The sequence below is a fragment of the Thunnus albacares genome, chromosome 15, assembly GCF_914725855.1.
Source record: "Thunnus albacares chromosome 15, fThuAlb1.1, whole genome shotgun sequence".
In the NCBI taxonomy this organism is placed as follows: domain Eukaryota; kingdom Metazoa; phylum Chordata; class Actinopteri; order Scombriformes; family Scombridae; genus Thunnus; species Thunnus albacares.
Genome location: NC_058120.1, coordinates 205,875 through 225,535, shown reverse-complemented (window position 1 = coordinate 225,535; position 19,661 = coordinate 205,875). Strand labels below are relative to the sequence as shown.

The 19,661-nt window shown below is 38.7% G+C and overlaps 1 protein-coding gene across 1 annotated transcript in view; it reads left to right on the top strand.

The window, feature by feature from the left end:
• nrxn3a (neurexin 3a) overlaps positions 1-19,661 on the top strand; it is a 283,641-nt gene that overhangs the window by 224,383 nt on the left and 39,597 nt on the right. The window lies entirely within an intron of this gene.

Below are 19,661 nucleotides of genomic sequence, written 5' to 3'. Positions count from 1 at the left end.
ATTGAAATAGCAGCAAATGATTATTAAAATACATAGATAGTTATATTACATGCAGTTCTAATATTAAGGGTGGTTGTTTATCAGTGAGAAAAACAGAGTTATTTCACTTTTGTTCAAGAAGCATGCCTTAAATGCTTGGTGAAACATAAAGCAGGTGCATCTAATAAATACAGGGCTGCCTTAGCTCTAAGCAGAAGTTTATTTTGGGAACCCCCCACTTTTAATCTACAATTTAACAATCTTTCACCTTCATCAACAAAAATAAAGCTATTATCTGGTTGCATTAAATATAATGAATAAAATTACAACTGAAGCATAGTAATTAAGATATATCATGTCAACTTTAAGATCATTGTATCAGATCTGCATGTAAATTCTAAATTTACTCATTTGGAGTGATGAGGTCTGGAATAAACATTTCATCAAACAGCATGTCCTTCAGTTTTGCTGTATATTGAAAGTGCCAAGGGTCACTACATACCTAAAACCGCCAACGGGCTACCGCGTTTCTAATACTAAAAAATGTACTCTGTCGTTATTTTAAAGCGTTCTCTTCACAAAGGAATGTCTAAGGTCAAAAAATGAGTTTGTTTAATCATCAGCTGTGTTTTGGTCCTCTTGTTTTATAATCCAAGTACCTTTAAGAACACTAATTGCTTTGCATGGCCGTCAGTATACCTCAGTCTAAAATGACACTGAAAATGGGTATTAAAAGGAAATATTTGCATATTTGGGTGGTGTGATATTATTATAAAATGACATTCATCACATAATGAGATAACCCATGTTATTTAAATTACCAAGTAGCCTAAATACCCCAAATAGAAAATAATGATCTGTAATAATAACAATAAACAACCTCCATGCTTATGGGTGATTTAAGGTCAAAGTCATCAGTTGACAAAGTCTTTATTTGGCAAAGTGAAGCACACAATTTCACCTAATCAGTTATTAATCTAGGCATTTCAACAATGTGTGAATAAGAGAACATCACCAAGAAAGTTGAGGTAACCATTAGAGCTTTTTTTAATTTATAATATCATAATGCAAATATATATTTTTCTTTTGGTGTTCCATTCATGAAAACAGAGAAAGACAATTGGCAAATTAGGCTATATATTCTATAAACAATAAATGATAATGTGGCAAAACAAAAATGAATGAATAATAAATTAAGTAAAAATAAGTTTCACACACAATGAACGTTTGTGAGTAGGCTAAATCATCCTCATTTTAACATATCTGATTATACGTGTCCCTCAAACACTCTGAGCAGACATTCAACACCTTGACTCTGCATTTTCCACAAATAGCTATCCTGCACTTCAGGCACTTGACAAAGGTTTTTCAGCGGGTCATTCTTCTCTGCTCTTTTTATAATTTAATTATGACTTGACATAGTTATCAGATCATACACTCCAACAAATGCCGTTGCTTAGCATTTTAGAATGTTTAAACATAAATCATGTGGAAACAAATGCAATTCATTTATGGGTAATTTTTACCCGGTGGCGGTTATAGGTATAAATGCCTGTGTTTTTAATCATCTTCACTATTTTAAACAATAGGGGGTGCTACACAACTTTATTTTAGGAAATAAATGTCCCCCAAAAACTGGGGGACACGAATATTTCATTAAAAGCATACAATTGGAAAAACACCCCTAGTAAATTTTACCCTGTGGTGGTTCTATTGTTAATAATCCATCAAGTAACCATCGTAAGAACACTTTCAAAAACTAATTAAATAAACAAATAAATGGTTTGTGTACTTATATCTCTATTATCAACCATGCAAAAAGAAAGAACCTCTTTACTGTTTTTGTGAAGATTGCTTGCAGCCATTTTGACATTTTTGACTCTCTAAAACAAACTGTAAAAGCTGCACCAAGAGCTGAACATATATCTCTATTATTGACCGTGCAAAATTAAAAACTTCCTTACTGTTTTTGTGAAGATTGCCTGCAGCCATTTTGACATTTTTAATTGTCTAAAACAAACTGCAAAAGCTGCACCAAGAGCCGAACCAGATGGCCAAAATGGCATATTATCATTTTACAGAAAGGCTTGCAGAGGTGTTTCCTTTGTCCAGAATAGTAAGAAATCTACTGCAGCACAAAAGCAACCTTCAACTTGTGCTAAAAATGTACATACTTAGTTCAGTTTTGCTGTGCAATAGAGACTTTATTTTGTTGTTGTTGTTGCTTGTGTGTTTGTTTTTGACCTGCAGCCTTGGGCTACAAATTTGAACACAACAAACACATGCATAGATTTTTATGACGGAAAATTAATAAAATGTTGGTCTTATAAATACACATAGTGTCAAGTGACATTACTGCGTGATCAAATAGCCCAGGTTGTGAAAAAAAATATATCAATTACTTGCGAGTACCTTACAGTCATGAATTTATACAAACATACATAGTAAGAGATCCGAGGCAGCACTAATAAAGTAAAAGGGCCAAGACCTTGCAGGGTAATAAAAGCTCTTATTATACTCATGTGCTCAAGACCTCATCACTCCAGATTCTGATGTAATGTTCTCTCTGTTGAGGCACCAGTTTGATCTCCAAGGTAACTGATAGGTGGAGCTCATCTCATTCATACACTTACTCATCTAAAGTAAGCTATCGGATCATTATCAGAGCATTGTGTTATCCAACTAGCCATGTAGGTTACAGTGAAGCATTTTCAAAGAAAAAGAAGCGCAAACTTTAATTTATAGGCCACTTATAGGCCAAACTTTAATTGCCTTTGAGAGAGGTTGAAATTCAGAATATTCCTCTACAACAATTAATGTTAGAAGTTGGTATGCTGTAGATGATGACATACTGGCTGACCAGTGTCCCATGACTGAATCTTGAGTAACAACTTGACAACTGATGTCTGATGTGTTTTGAACATGGGTCCTTAGAGGAAGAGTATGTGTGGGAAAAGGAAAAGGTTTCTGCAAATTGCCTATGAAACACCAGAACTCATCCTTATCAGAAGTAGCATTAAGCACAACTTGTCATTGGATGTCAAACCTGTCCATCTCACTTCATGCCCATATTGCCATTATTAAAATGGATGTATTACCTCATGCTAACTTTTATTCTTAAGTGCTACCTCTGTCTCCACCTTTAGATTATTGGGACAAAGGTCACTCATTGGTCTCAAATTTTATATGGAAGGGGAAGCAAACCTGTACCAAATTTTCAAATATGCAGTATAATAAGGCCTCTCACTACCTAATTTCAAATTATACTATTGGGCTTTCATTTTACAAACACTTTATCTGTGGCTTAATCCAAATACAGCTGCATCCAGCAGGACAATAGAGGAAAAGTTTGCTTCTCCTCACAGATTACAGAATTTAATTTACTCTAATTTCTCTGTGGAAAAAAAAGTTTGGTTGTGTCCCTATTATTTCCCCTCTTTGTTCTATTTGTTGAGAAACACACTCAGGCAAACCTCAAAGGACAATATGCCTTTTACATTCTCACACTGGATGGGTGATTGGGGGATAGTCTGCTCTGATCTTTGGAAATTTAGTAAGAAGTTTTCAGGTCTGACAGCTAGATTGCAGTGGCATAGGCATACATAAACTGAAAGCATTCAAAGTAGTTTGAGATGATGGGTAGAAATGACGAAAATATTTTACTTAAGTAAAAGTACTGTTACTTCAAAGAGATTTTAGTTTACATTAGATAAGCAAGACTTTATTGATCCCCAGAGGGAAAATTTACACGTTACAGCAGTGCAGAAAACAAGATAACAGATAAGTAGTAACTAGGAGTAGTTAACACAACAAAATAAAATGTCAAGTAAATGGAATTCAATCTATATAGATTGTAAACATTATTCACATTACAATACACAGGCTTCATGGCCTGACTTGTGGGTTCTAAAAATAGAAATATTATGCAAAATATGTGCAAAAGTAATTGTGGTAGATGTAGCTATAGATATTCTGTATATGTATATATGTTATATAGGTGAAGTATAGGGGAAATAATGAATACAAAATAAATTAATAAAAGTAATATTAATTTTATTATTAAACGTAATAGTATTATGTTTTTACAGTATTTATAGTGTGTGTGTGAGAGAGAGAGAGAGAGAGAGAGAGAGAGAGAGAGAGAGAGAGAGAGAGAAAGAGAGAGCATATGTGGTGGCAAACATAATTGGAGGCAAACGATATGTTTTTCAAAAATGTTGATATTGTGTGTGTAAATAATCACTGATATTTCAGAGAGCTTTTTAATCCTTTTTATGGGTATATTTGAGGCACTCAAAGCTGCAAAGGCAGCAAAATTATTTATATTTGTATTTGAATAAAAGTGCAAAGAGGCTTAAAAATCCTGTTTTTGTTTTTATTGTGCTTTTAATTTTAGAAAATTAAAGTGTTACATTAAAGTGTTAAGTGTTCATGAATACATCCCCACACTGGGTCTCAAACTGGAGTCTCCCAGATCATAGACAACTGTGCTGACTACTGAGCTAAAACTTTACTCATCGCCTCATTGCAGACAGATCTCTACCTATTTATATACCCATAACACAGACAGCACAGAGTGTAATGTGGAACTTCAAAGGCAATTCTAGCTTTGCACTTTTCATTTATTGCCTATTTTTTACAACCTAACTTTGTGAAAAGGAGAAAGGGAACATAAGGTCATGGAGCACTTGGGAGCACTTTGCGTGTGTCAGTAGCGTAGCTTTATTTCTCGGGAACATCCCTAACTCCGGGAATGATGTCCAAATTACGAAATGTGCATCATGTAGCAGGTCCCCTCATTGAGACCTGCTGATAGATATGAACAGTGGAGCAGAGGAGAGAGACTGAGATAGCGATGTAACCGACCTGTGTGCTAGTATTTTACACTTTTGTTTTTTTTCTTCACAAAAACAAATAATTTTTAAAATATTTGTATGAAACTTATATTCATTAAAAAAACCAACTATTTGTGCTTTGCCAAATAACATATTTGTATTCGGGCACATCCCTAATGTTGACGTTTAACCCAAACCTCAGTCTTGCCCTAAGGACTGATGCTAGCCACTTTGCTAGACGTGCCTCTGGCAACAGTGGCCTCCCCGAGACCATGCCTGATATGGAGAAGTTTTTGTTCGGCATGGAAGAGTGAATCATTTCCAAACTTTTGGACCAACTCTCTGCTGACCATACCATGAAAGAAGAACATGGCCATGCAATTCAACAAATGGAAACATTGCTTAATGATATGCAAAACAAGCTAATAAATTTGGAATCCACCCATGCCACTCTCACCAAAGATAGCGTGGCAATGTGTCTCTGGTTAGAGTGGCATGGGTGGATTCATAATTTATTAGCTTGGCTTGCATATCGTTAAGCAAACACAACTGAAGACGGATGATTTGGAAAACAGGACGAGGCAGAATAACCTTTGCATAACCGGCATACCCAAGAAAGCTGAAGGTCTGCATCCCATCATAATTACAGAGATATACTTGAAGGTAATCTTGAACACCATGCCCATGCCTCTGGTGGTGGATAGGGCACACAGATGGGCCACCAAAAGATGCAGACAGGGTGACCACACTCATCTGTTCATCACACAAATCCATCACTACTAGAATAAGGAGTGCATCCTGAAGCATGCAAGAGAAGCAGATCCCCCTCATCTTCCGTGGGTCAGAAATAAAATGTTTCCCCAACACCCCAATAGAGGTGTGCTAGAAGAGAGCTGCATTCTCTGCTGCTAAGTCTCAGATGAGAAACGCCAGATTGTCCTGCCAGATGTTTTTCTCTGCCAAGCTTCACTGCCAAGAACAGCCAGAAACAAACCTGTCTTTCTCCATGAGAGGTGTCCTCATGTCTTTAAGACATGGGCCCAAAAAGTAATCTTGGAACTCATTAACAGGTTGCATGGGCCAAACAAATCACCATGAAGTTGGTGAGTACTGCTATTTTCAACCTCTTACCAACCTCTTTTGAGGCAAAGTGGCATCTGCCTTGTACAGAATTACTCTCCAAAGCCCGAAAACATGGTTGCTGTTTGTTTCTTTGTAATGAAGGAACATATCACCTAGTGTGGCTCATTGACAATAATAGTTTCTGGACAACAATTGAGGTCTACTGCACAGAGGAATAAGATACATCAGGTTTTGGATACACACACAATACTTGTTGGTGGATCAGTTCATTGTTGGTTTGGAACATGAGAACATGAGATTTGTTGACAGTAAGAAAAATATAGAAAATCGCTAATCATATTCATTAAGATTGTTTAGGCAAGGCAAGGCAAGACTGCCAGAAATGTATCCTGATGTAGACCACTCATGCCCTCAATGTAAAGGGCAACATGCAGACCCTACATGGAACATATGTTTTGGTCCTGCCCTTACCGTGTCATATTCTGGTCTGCTATATTTGATGCTTACACAAGGATATTTCATAGAACAATCCCTCCCAACCCTTTATGTGCTATATTTGGTTTAAATACTAATTAATAATTTATGAGGGTCTAGACCTGCTTTATTGTATACTATGAGAGCCTACATAATCCTCTCTTCCTATGTCTTTCAAGATTTGGATGTTTTTCTACCAATTTTTATTATTATCACCATCACATATTTTTTGTCATTTATGTTGTGGTATAGACTACATCTGCTATTATATTACTATGCAACTTTGTGGACTCTTTTGGGATAGCTGATGAGCCAGGTGGTGGGCTTGTTGTTGGAGGGATGGGACAATTACATACAGTCTAACCCTAACCCTAACACCCCCTGGTTGAGGAATAATGTATATAATTCACCAAATGGCACAACTGAAGTGGCTGACAAGGGCAAGTAGCTAGCATTTGGTGCATCTATCTGCTTGGAGATAGTTTGACAGAGGCACAGTGATGCAATGTATTTTCTCTCAAAGGGTTGAGGGGTGGGATGAAGGTGAGTCAAGGGGTAGGAGAAATTGGGGTCAAGGGGCGGGATGAAAGAGGGTAGGGATGAAGCAGAGTTGAAGGCTGGGATGAAAGAGGATCAAGGGGTGGGACATAGCAGGATTGAGGGGTGGGATGAAGGAGGGTGAGGGCAAGGGTGAGGGCAAGGGGTCGTGTGGAGGGCAATAAGCAGTGAATGATGAATGGTTCTTCAGAACTAATTTTAGGGTGTTTATTGTAATTGGTACTATTGGATATGGCATTGTCATGAACCATGCTTCAAATTTGATTTAATAAAAGGCAGTGGCAAACAGAAAAGTCTTCAGCTGCAATGTAAAAGAACTGAGAGTTGCAGCAGACCTGCAGTTTTCTGGGAGTTTGTTCCAGATATGTGGAGCATAAAAACTGAACGCTGCTTCTCCATATTTAGTTTTCACTCTGGTGACAGAAAGCAGACTTGTCCCAGATGACCTGAGAGGTCTAGATGGTTGTATAACATAGCAGCAGATCAGAAATGTATTTTGGCCCTATACTAGGGTTGCACGATATTATCGGCACGTCATTGGTATCGGCCGATAAAAGCTCTGAAACAAAATATCGGCATCGGCCAATTCTGCTGATTATGAGAGGCCGATATGTCGCCTTCTCCTCCGCCGCCTGACTGTGCTTCCCTCGACGGACTGTGTCATCCCGACAGTCCCGGTGCTTCCTCCACAGGCTCCACTTCACTCAGCTGCCCATCAGACCCGCTGCTTCTTCCCACTTTAACCTGAATAACAAACGGGGTCTCGGTGCTCTGGTTGGATCCACATGGAGAGCCGGGGCTAATGTTAGCTGAGAGGCTAGCGGAGCGTTAGCCACAGCATGACCAGAGCTAATGTTAGCCCCGGCTATCCATGTGGATCCAACCAGAGCACCGAGCTCCAGACTCTGACAGACAGGAAGCCAGTGTAGGGAACTGACAACTAGAGTGATGTGATCCACTTAGTAAGGGCTCAAGCAGCAGGATTCTGATTCAGCTGCAGCTGTCTGGTCGATTTTTTAGGAAGACCTGTAAAGACACCGTCACAGTAGTTGAGTCTACTGAATATAAATGCATGGACAAGTTTTTCCAAATCCTGCTGAAACAAGTCCTTTAATTCTTGATATAACTAACTCTTCAGGTGATAGTAGGCTGACTTTGTAATTGTCTAATGTGGCTGTTGAAATTCAGGTCTGAGTCCACAAAGATTTCTGGCTTGGTTCGTGTTTTTTAACATTATTGATTGAAGCTGGGCACTGACTTTTAATCATTCTTCCTTGGCTCCAAAAACAATTACTTTAGTTCTATCTTTGTTTGATTGAAGAAATTTTTGGCACATCCAATCATTGATTTGTTCAGTGCACTTAATCAATGCTTGTAATGGTCCATAGTCCCCTGGTGATATGGTTATGTAAATTTGTATGTCGTCTGCATAATTATGGTAACATATTTGTTTGTGGTTTTCCATAATCTGAGCCGGCGGAGGCATGTAGATGTTGAACAGAAGAGGCCTGGGGGAACTCTGCATGTGATTTTTGTCCACTCAGATGTATAATTACCTATAGACACAATGTAGTCCCTGTCCTTTAAATAGGATTCAAACCAGTTTAGTGCTGTGCCAGAAAGTCCCACCCAGTTTTCCAGTCTGCCTAGTAATATGTTGTGGTCGACCTTGTCAAATGCAGCAATGATATCCAGTAATACTATTACTGAAATTTTGACACTGTCTGTATTGTCATTGAAGACCTTAGCAAGAGCAGTCTCAGCTGTGGTGTGGTTGAAATCCTGACTGAAAGACATCAAAACAGTTGTTAAGTGTCAAGTTGAAAAAGCTGTTTTCAACAGCTTTTTCAATTATTTTGGGAGGTTTGATATGGGAGGTTTGATATGGGCCTATAATTGTTCATTAGTTGTCTAGATTGTTTTTTTTAAGAGTGGCTTGATGACGGGTGTTTTCAGGGCCTGTGAAAAGACACCTGAGACAAGAGACACGTTGAAAATTTGTAGAAGATCTGAGGCCATGCAATTTGAAATAATTTTGAAAAAGCTTGTTGGAAGAATATCGAGGCAGCAGGAGGAGGATTTCAGATGTTGTATAATGTCCTCCAAGCTTTTATAGTTGTTTGGATAAAATTGTCATACTACTTGAACTGATTTTAAGTGGACACAGAAACAACACATATCCTGTACCTGATATAGAGGCACTTACTGCTTGTCTAATTTTCTGAATTTTGTCAGTAAAGAATAAGGCAAATTCACCCTGGTGGATAGAAGTTAAGGGGCACAGGAGGGTTTGTTAGCCTGTCAACAGAGGCAAACAATGCACATGCATTATTATTGTATTTGGTGATGATGTCAGAGAAGAAGGACCACGTTGCATTTCTCAGTTCCAAATTATAAATGCAAAGTCTCTCTTTATAGTTGTCGTAATGAACCTGGAGATTTGTTTCTGTTCCTATCAGCGTTGCATTTCTCACGCTGAAAAAGAGAGGGCACATGTGGAAGAAAAAGCCCAAATCGATATTTAACTAGTGTTTTCAGTGATATACCATTTTGTGATTACTTCTGTTACTTCTCAAAGAGAACACATGAATGATCAGAGAGCAAAATCAGTCATCACAACATTAGAAATGCTCAGACCCTTGGAGATAGTTAAGTCCAGAGTGTGCCCTTTGTTGTTGTGTATGGGCTCCGTCACATGCTGAGTCAGTCCATAGTTATCAAGAACACAACACAGTTCTTTAGTGCTGCTGTCATGGGGGTTGTCAACATGGATGTTAAAAACACCAATAATAACTACACAAAGTCAATACACATTATAGACAGCATCTCAACAAAATTTGCACAGTATTTAGGTGGCCTGTAGATATTTAGAAATATACCTCAAGAAGAGGAATTCAACTGAAGAGCCACATATTCAAAAGAAGCAAAATTTCCACAAGACATCTGCTTGCATTGGAGGGAACCATTAATCAAAATGCCAACTCCGCCTTTTTTCTTATGCACTCTAGCTTCACTCATAAAACTGAAGGGATTGACTTGATAGGAACAGCTGCACTGTTATCTTGGTCTAACCAACTTTCAGTTAAAAACATAAAATCAAGATTGTGCTTGACAAGAAGGTCATTGATTAAAAATGTTTTTCCTGCCAAAGACCTGCCATTTAATAAAGCTAAATATATTGTGTTAAAAGCATTACCTGCCCAATTTTTTCAGACAGGCTGTGGATGATGAAGAACAGATGCTAAATTTGATAAATATGCCATTCTTTTTCCTATTCTATGAAGACAGGAAATGAGCAAGCTACCTGCACACTAGGCCCCAGCTTTTCCTGGGAAGAGTCATGAGTGCCATCAGCCTTGCAGCCTGGACCCAGCATATATCAGTTAGAGCTTGCTGTATTTTGTACACAAATAACTAGACGTGCTGTGCTTTTATCAGGCTGGGGAGACAGAGGATGATTCTGAAACCGTCATGGATGGGGAGGAGGGGCCAGATGCTGCAACTGTGATTAATTTGTCAATAATTTAATCACTGGCTTATCAGATCAGAACCTATGTGCGAGAAAACTGACTAAAAGTAGATTGTTATGTTATGTTATATTGCTTGATGTACTGTCCTCTGATAATCTGGACTATGGCTATGATACTTTTATTCGCAGAATCTACTCTGTTAGGGAAAGATTTAATGTGAGGATACAGATCAAATCTAAAAATAAAAACAATTTATCGTCGTTTAATGAAAATTTCTGGGAACTAATGAAATCTAGAGATGCTGCACTAAGTAAGGCAATTAAAACTAGAAGAGACTCTGACATACTGATTTATAGCTATCCAAGAGCTAAGAGAAGCTAAATCTCATTTTTATCTCAATATGTTGAATGAGGCAAAAGACAACAGTAAATTGATCTGGAAAATCATCGATAATCTCACAAGGAGGGATCCAAAATCTTTAGGAGAATTTAAACTCAAAGTGCAGGGAAAGTTAATTGAAGATCATCTTACGGTGGCTTCTGTCTTTAATCATTTTTTTCTTGAGTATCGAGAAAAAAAAATATGAAAAGGAAACTGGATATTGTTCTTACAGGTGCTACAGGACTATAGGAAGACTAATGGGTTACAGGTAAACTAAATCATGAGCTCTTTAAAAAGCTCCAAAAGTAGAGGTGCTTTCCAATTTGACACCATGTTTGTCAAATCACACAAAGATATTTTAACTCCCCCCATTGCTCATTTAATTAACTTGCTTTTTAAACTCAGCTCCTTTCCTGATGACTGAAAATGTGCCTTTGTCATGCCTATTTTTAAATATGGAGACTGCCTTGAAGCCAGTAACTACAGACCAATAAATATACTGCCAATACTCTCAAAGGTTGCTGAGAAAGTTATCATTAAACAACTGACAACATTTCTTAATACAAGCAATTTTGGTCTACATTGTATGCAATTTGGCTTTCATTCCACCAAAGCTCCTACCTTGCACTTAATAGAGCAAGTTAAATCAAAACTTGACAAAGGAGGAGTAGTTGGTGCTGTATTTTTAGATCTGCGTAAAGCATTTGATACAGTCAATCATGATGTTTTAATATCGAAACTCTCTAAATTTAACTTCTCATCTAGAGCACTGGCATGGATGTCTTCATATTTATCTAATAGGATACAGTGTGTTAAAGTTGGTGACATATTGTCCAGTAACTTGTGCACAATGGATGTTCCACAAGGGTCAGTGTTAGGTCCCTTATTATTTAGCCTATATATTAATGATCTCCCTCAACAGTGTCATGATGTATAACTACAAATGTATGCAGATGAAACCGCTGTGTACACACATGCAAAAACAGCTGAGTTCGCTGCTGCTAAGCTAATAATTGCATTGGAAAGGATCACACATTGGCTTGATCAATCATGTCTGAGTTTAAATGTAAACAAGACAAAAGGTATGTTTTTCTCTAAAACTATGGTACAACCTCCTAACGCTGATATTTCCATCAAAGTTGAAAAAATTGACATAGTTACTGATTTTAAATATCTTGGTGACACTGGATGCAAATTTGAAGTTTAAGAAACATGTTTAAAAAAACAGTTAAAACCATAAAGTACAACTTAGCAAATTTTAGACATATTAGAAACTATCTCTCTTTGGACGCAGCCAAGATATTTATGCATGCTATGATTCTTTCCCATATGTCTTATTGCATCACATGTTGGGTGCAGGCTGGAGAAGCAGCCATAAAACCTCTTGAGTCCTTATACAAACAAACTCTAAAAACTCTGGACAAAAAGCCAATGCATTTCCATCACTGTAGGGTACTGGAGAAATAAAATTTACTGAGCTTTGAGAATTTTAGATTATTCTCAAATTTGTGCCTAGTTTATACAATTTTAAATGGGTTGGCCCCTCTTCCACTATGGGACTTTGTGTGCACTTGCTCACAAAGTTCTATTATCCTCTATACAAGATTGTACCATACCATTTCGTCGCGCTGCATTTGGGCAGTCAGCTTTCTCCGTGAAAGCCATAACTCAGCGGAGTGCCCTAGCTGATGATATGAAGAATTGTAGTTCAATCAATACATTCAAGGCCAAATTAAAAAGTCTACTAAAGACCCATCAGCTGTGTGAGTACTGAGTCTAACCTCCATCTATGGTCTTCCCATTAGCGCAGGTAGTCTTGCTTTTAATTTGACAAGTTTACATTATTAATTTCTAATTGCCATTGTGGATGTGCTGTTGTGTGTAGCTTTGTATTTCGTATGGTGTGTTCTGTGTGGGTTTCTTTTGCTTTGTACTGTTTGTTGTTGTGCTGTTTTATGTTTTGATTGTGGGGGACTACGGATGTAAATTAGCTTCAAGCTAACTCCGGTGCAGTGCATCTTAATATTTAAAACTGCACACTGTCCCAATCAATAAATCAAATCAATCAATCAAAACTGGCAGAAGACTTAAAGCCATTGGTGGAAGTGGAGAGAAAATGGGAGTAAGGCAGGTTATAAGTTTGGGCCAAGCAGCAACCAGCTCTTTCATCTGGTCAGTAAACTCCAAGAAGGGTGAGTGGGATTTGAAGGGGGGGGGGGTTAAGGGGGTGAATTCCTCCTCTCTTGTCCTTGGCAGAGGGAAGTAAAATAGGTACATGCAGTTGAAAGCCATATGTTCAGTGCAAACAATCTGCTGAATCTCTCAGCTCCTCAGGACCACTGATAAACACCTCAGCATTCAGAGAGCTGATTGTGTTCAACAGATTAATAAAGCCTCATTTCAGTACTTCACCACATCATTGGTCCATATGTGCACTGTGATATTTTTCACAGTTGGATGTACAGCCGCAATATGCAGGATCCTTTCAGTCATGTCAGAAACCATATCCTTGGGAAAACAAAATATTTTGGTGTTTTTACTGCACATGCTTTTTAAATCTTTTACAGCATAGTCACCCACAATCAGAATTTGAGGCCTGGTTGTTAGATTTCCCTGTAGCCTTTATTTTCTGATTTACTCTCAGTTCTTACCCTGCTGTGGGAAGATGAGAGGTTATCCAGATCATCAGACAGAGATCCAGGGTCCTACAACAGTGGAGCAAATCTGTTTTCCAGTTGCACACTTGGTTGCTGGGGAGGCTTGTTGTTCTCCATTTTGCAGCTGTCCACGGCTGTGTCCTACTAAGAACAGGGGTTGATAAGGCGCTCTGCCTGGATGATAATGCAGGCCATCCAGTCGCATCACAAATCCCAGGGCACTGGGCTCTGCTTGTTACTTGTCCTCCCATTTCCCAGGGAAATGATTTACTCTTAGGCTTTGCGCCAAGGAGAACTACTACTTGTAGATTTATTATCTAGTACACAGCCCTCCTGTTTCTTGGTAGTCTTGTTGGTGCTAATTAGCCATGTGTTAGCATGCTCTTGTTCACTGTTTTGAGTCCATGGTAAAGCGGCGCCATTCCCACGTAGTCCATTCACTTCCATGTTCACTTCTAACCTCTGAATTTTGGTTTCCAGCACTGCAGTCTTCTGTAGAAGTTTATGGTAGTTGTCCACGGAGAAGGGGGGTATCTTGCTGCTAATTAGCTTAGCTAAGTGCCATTTCAAGTCACTGCAGTACAGGCTTGTGCTGTTGGTAGGCCACACTCACATAGTGCTGAGGAGGTCATAAAAATGTTGCAATATGGCAATAGCCTACTATATCTACAAAAATTACAGTCACAGTGATTTATAAGTATCTAGGAGCTGCTGCTCATAATTTATCACAGAAGAAAAACAAGAATATCAGCAGAAAAATGACCTGTAGTTCCCCCTCTCCTTTCCACAAGGCGGTTAAGTTATAAAAAATAGGCAATAAATGAAATGTGCAAAGCAAGAATTCCCTTTGAAGTTCCTCCCTACACATTATATGCTGTGCTGTCTCTGTGTTATGGGTATATAAATAGGTAGAGGTCTGTCTGCATTGAGGCACTAGGTAAAGTTTTAGCTCAGTAGTCAGCACAGTCATCTATGATCTGGAAGACTCCAGTTCAAGACCCAGTGTGGGGACCTCCTTTGTAAGGTAGTTTATTCATGAACACTTATTGTAACACTTCAATTTTCTAAAATTAAAAGTGTATTAAAACCAAAAACAAAAACAGGATTTTTGAGCCTCTTTCCACTTTTATTGAAATAGAAATACAAATAATTTTGCTGCCTCAACAAATATACAAATACTGGGCTTTTTGCACATTCCTAATATATACAGATGGTTGACAAATTATAGGACAAACCTGAAGAAACAAACAAACATGAAGTGTCTTAGGATGTAGTCAGGCTGCCACAAGCCTCCATAACAGCTTCAGTGGTCCTTGCCACGTCTGTGGAACTCTATTGGAGGGAGGAACACCATTCCTCAATCATATATACAATTTTTATTTAATCAGGTAATCTCATTAAGATCAAAATCTCTTTTGCAAGAGACACCTGAGCGCAGCAGATAGAAAGAAAAACAAACATCTGGACATAACAAAAGGACATACAGCATCAGAGACAATCACAGACATCACTAAATAGATTTGAAATTGAAAGTTTATATTATATCATTTGGTCTTATGGAGATGGTGGTGGAGAGCAAATCTTCCATAGGTGTTCAACTGGGTTGAGATCTGGTGACTGTAAAAGCCCTAATTTTATTCACATCATTTTCATACACAGCAAACCATTCAGTGAGCCCTGGTGCACAGACACATCTGCATTTTAAATGTTTTTCGATTCTTTTATTCAGATTTTTCCTTTAATTTGTCCCTCCGGCAAGGTGGCGGCTGTGGCACAGGAGGTAGAGCAGGTCATGCACTAATTGGGAGATCAGCGGTTCGATTCCCAGCTCCTCCATTCCGCATGTCAAGGGCAAGATACTGAACCCCAAATTGCTCCTGATGGCTGTGCCATCAGTGTGTGCATGATTAGATTCCCTCTGATGGGCAGGTTGGGACCATGCATGGTAGCTCCTGTACCCATTCAGCGTATGAATATGGGTAAATGTGACTCATAGTGTAAAAAGCGCTTTAAGTGGTCAGAGGACTAGAAAGGCATATCATTTACCATTTCTGTATTTGTATATATATCGGTCAGCTGATATTATCAGCCGATATTGGCCTATCACAGATATATGGGTATCGGCGTATATGTTGTCCAATATGCACCGATATATTTTTTTATTTTTTATATATATAGTTATATAGGCAGCATTTCATGTATATTTGATTAATTCAAGTTTAGCATATACATATGTTTTTTTGTTCTGTTTTTTTATTTGTAGTAATTTATAATTATTATATTCCTAGTGAAGTTTACTGTTTCAGTGCACTTATGTCATTTTGGGCAATAAAAATAATGCTAAACTGTAAAATATCCTGCCTCCATTACATATCTTCATCACAAGTGTTTGACATTTGAGGGATCATTGCAAAATATGCATTTTTATGTATATATACGATTGTCGGCCAATATATTGATATGGGAATTTTTTTTACTCCCTAATATTGGTATCAGCCTCAAAAATCCAGTATCAATCCAGCCCTGATATATACATATGTGTGCGTATATATATATATATATACGCACACATATGTAGTAAACAAACAAAAACTGGTTCATATTTTCATATTTTAGATTCCTCAAAGTAGCCACCGTCTGCATTGGTGAGAGCTTTGCACACTATTGGCAATGTCTTAACCAGCTTCATGAGGTAGTCACCTGAAATGGTTTTCAGTTAACAGATGTGCCTTGTCAAAAGTTAACTAGTGAAATTTCTTGCCTTCTTAATGCATTTGAGACCATCATTTGTGTCCTGCTGAGGTAGTATTGGTATACAGCAAATAGTCCTATTAAACTACTGTAGTAATTCATATTATGGTGTTGGGCCTTGACTACAAATTTGGCTATCAGCAATAATTAATGATTATCAAAGACAATTATTGAATCAAATCAATAGAAATTATTAATAAGAATTAATAATAACGTGGCACCACCCTGGAGTCAGGGAAAAAAATAGCCAATTCAGTCTCAAAATTTACTAAGCTATCAATTTGGAACTCTGATTTATTAATAATAACTTAATAACCATAACCAAAATTACCACAATTAAAGCTGCAAGCAGCGTTGAACGGGCCCTCGCACCTCTGCACACGTCCGATCGCAGCTCAATCGAAGGGCTTCTGTGACGGGCATGTAGATGTCTTCAGACCCGGGCTGTTTTCAGACAATTCAGGAAGGAGATAAACATCACTTCCTTTGTCCACTATTTTGCCCGCTGTTGGGGCTGCTTTACTGAAATTTCGTAGGGGGCGCTATTCAGCCAGTTTGCATCACTGATGGAATGTTGTCATGTACACATGTTCAGGCCGGGAGTCTTATCAAACATGTAAAGTTTGGTGCAGACTGGAGCATTTACAATAAAGTTCTAGCAACTTCCTCTGTCATGGCAAAACATTAAATCTCAACAGTGTGAGAATGAGAATTTTCTGCAGGGTGGGACATGGCTGCCTTGCTCACACCTGTGTCATCAAAATCATGCAAGTTTTGCGCCCATTCACTTGAATTTCAATTAGTAAATTGAAAACCCTTGATGAGTTTGTGTGTAAAACAAATTAATTTCATCAAGTCTATTTTTAGGAAAGTAAATATTTTTAACTAGGGATGCACGACATTGGATTTTTGCAGATATCCGATATGCTGATATTTCCAACTCCTTGTGGCCAATTGCCGATGCCGATATATGCATATATTTTTACCATCTGGCTGAGGAGGCTATTATGCATGCACGCAGAGATTATACTATGACCAAGAAAGACAATATATGAAGGAAGAACTTAGGAAGACTGAAGTTCAGTAACTCAGCATTCCTGAGACAAAACTTCCTGCCAAGTGAGTGGAGCAGTAGAGTTTTCTTTCAGTTTATTAGACAGACAGGATAAATGTGTAGGATTTAATCTCTGGTCCACACTCCGGAGCAGAAGGTGGCGTTAATGCACCTAATACGCTGGTTGCCAACCGCCAGCATAAACCAAAAAGAAGAAGTTTTTTTTTTTCCAAACAGAGTGGTACATCCTGGCAGCCAAACTATTCCCTAACTGTGCAGCTGAACACAGCAGCTCGTCCGCGGACTGTTTCACGCCAATGGTCCCGGTGTTTCCTCCGCAGGCTCCACTTCACTCAGCTGCCCGACAGACCCGCTGCTTCTTCCCACTTTAACCTGAATAACTAACTTGGGTTCGGTGCTCCAGTTGGATCCACCTGGAGAGCCAGGGCTAACCTTAGCTGGGAGGCTAGTGGAGCGTTGGCTGCAGCATGACTGGAGGGAAGCACGACCAGTTAGCTTCAACTAGCCTCTCACCTAGACCCAGCTCTCTGTTTGGATCCAACCAGACCACTGAGCCCCGGTTTGTTATTCAGGTTAAAGTGAGAAGAAGCAGCGGGTCTGTCGGCCAGCTGAGTTAAGTGAAACCTGCAGAAGGAACACCGGGACCATCACGGAGAAACAGTCTCCTCTTTTTTGTTTATAGCAGCGGTTGGCAACCAGCATATTAGGTGCATTACTGCCACCCTCCGCTTCAGATTAATAACCAATGATTAAATCCTACACATTATTCCTGTATGTCTAATAAACTACAGAACAAAACTGCTGCTCCACCCTCTTGGCAGGTCCATTAAAGTTTTAATGTTGTGCTCCGGAACTCCAGTCTTCCTGAGTTCTTCCCTCATATAGGCTATAGTCTTTCTTGATCATTAGTACAATATATGATTGCATGTGTAATAGTCTCCTCAGCCAAGTGGGAAAAAATATGTGCATATATGAACATCGGCAATTGGCAAAAAATGACAGTCAAAAAGTAATCGTGTTAAATAATCGTGATCTCAATATTGAACAAGATAATCGTGATTATGATTTTTGCCATAATCAAGCACCCCTAAAAACAACAGAAATTTTGATTTACATACACACAGACACACACACACAAAAAGAGTTTAAATATGTATGTGATAAATTGTAAATATGTATGTAATTAATTATTTTCTTTAAGAAACTGTTACTTGAACATTTTTCAGTGTGCTCCTAAAGTTATATGTGTGCTCCTAATTTTTTTCATTTAGGAGCACATGTACTCCTTGGAAAAAAGTAAGGATTAAACACTGCTGTCAGATGTGTAGAAACACTAAGTAACTGGAGTGTGGCGCAGTCCAAGGGCTTCTGTCATGGGCATATAGATGTTTTCAGACCTGGGCTGACAGGTCTTACTTTACCCATCCCCCCTTCCCATTGTCTCTCTCTCCCTCTCAGTTGGAGAGGAGAATGTCACTCTTCTTGTGAAATATCCTCATAAATCCCATGACTTTGGCCAAATCCTACATTAAAAATCACATTTTTTTGTAGGAAATTTCCTCTCTAATCCATTGATACAGGTTTCAAAGTGGTTGGACTTATATTTTAGACATCAGAACCATTTGTTTGACACAAAGTCCATGCCTAGAGATTGCCTCTCCATTGGTTTACATTGTAAGGTGTGATGTGGCACTACAACTTTCAGGGCTTATTATACCTAAACCGTTCGAGTTATTACAAAGTTTTTAATAATTTTTGTTCAGCACAGTGTGATAAGTCATATATCAAAGTTTGAAGCTTTAACACCCTAGGAGGAGATAGCATTTCTTGGGGGTCCAAAATAGGCGCAAAGTCGTACTTTAAAGAGCATATTGGGGACTTCCTTGTTGGATTTAGGTCAGGGGTGTCAGTGTATGATTTGTAGGTCTTGATGAGACAAATAATTGAGTTTTGGTTCTATCTCTCTAGAACATTCCTACGGGCTGTGGCAGCCATATTAGATACATAGGTGGCGCTATAGAGCACATTTTGGCACTTTGGGGGATAATTTTTACATTTTATCAGATTTTTCACCAGACCTGATGTGCGTGCCAAATTTGGTAAGTTTTTGAGCATGTTTAGGGGGTCAAATTAAGGGTTGAAGTGGCTTGAGCCCCTTTGAGGCTCAGGCCCTAATTAAAGCTGCAAGCAGCGTTGAACGGGCCCTCGCGCCTTTGCGCACGTTGGGCCGCGGCGCAGTCGAAGGGTTTCTGTAACGGGCATGTAGATGTCTTCAGACCCGGGCTGTTTTCAGACAGTGCAAGAAGGAGATAAACATCACTTCCTTTGTCCACTATCTTACCTGCTGCTGGGGCTGCTTTGCTGCAATTTTGTAGGGGGTGCTATTCAGTCAGTTTGA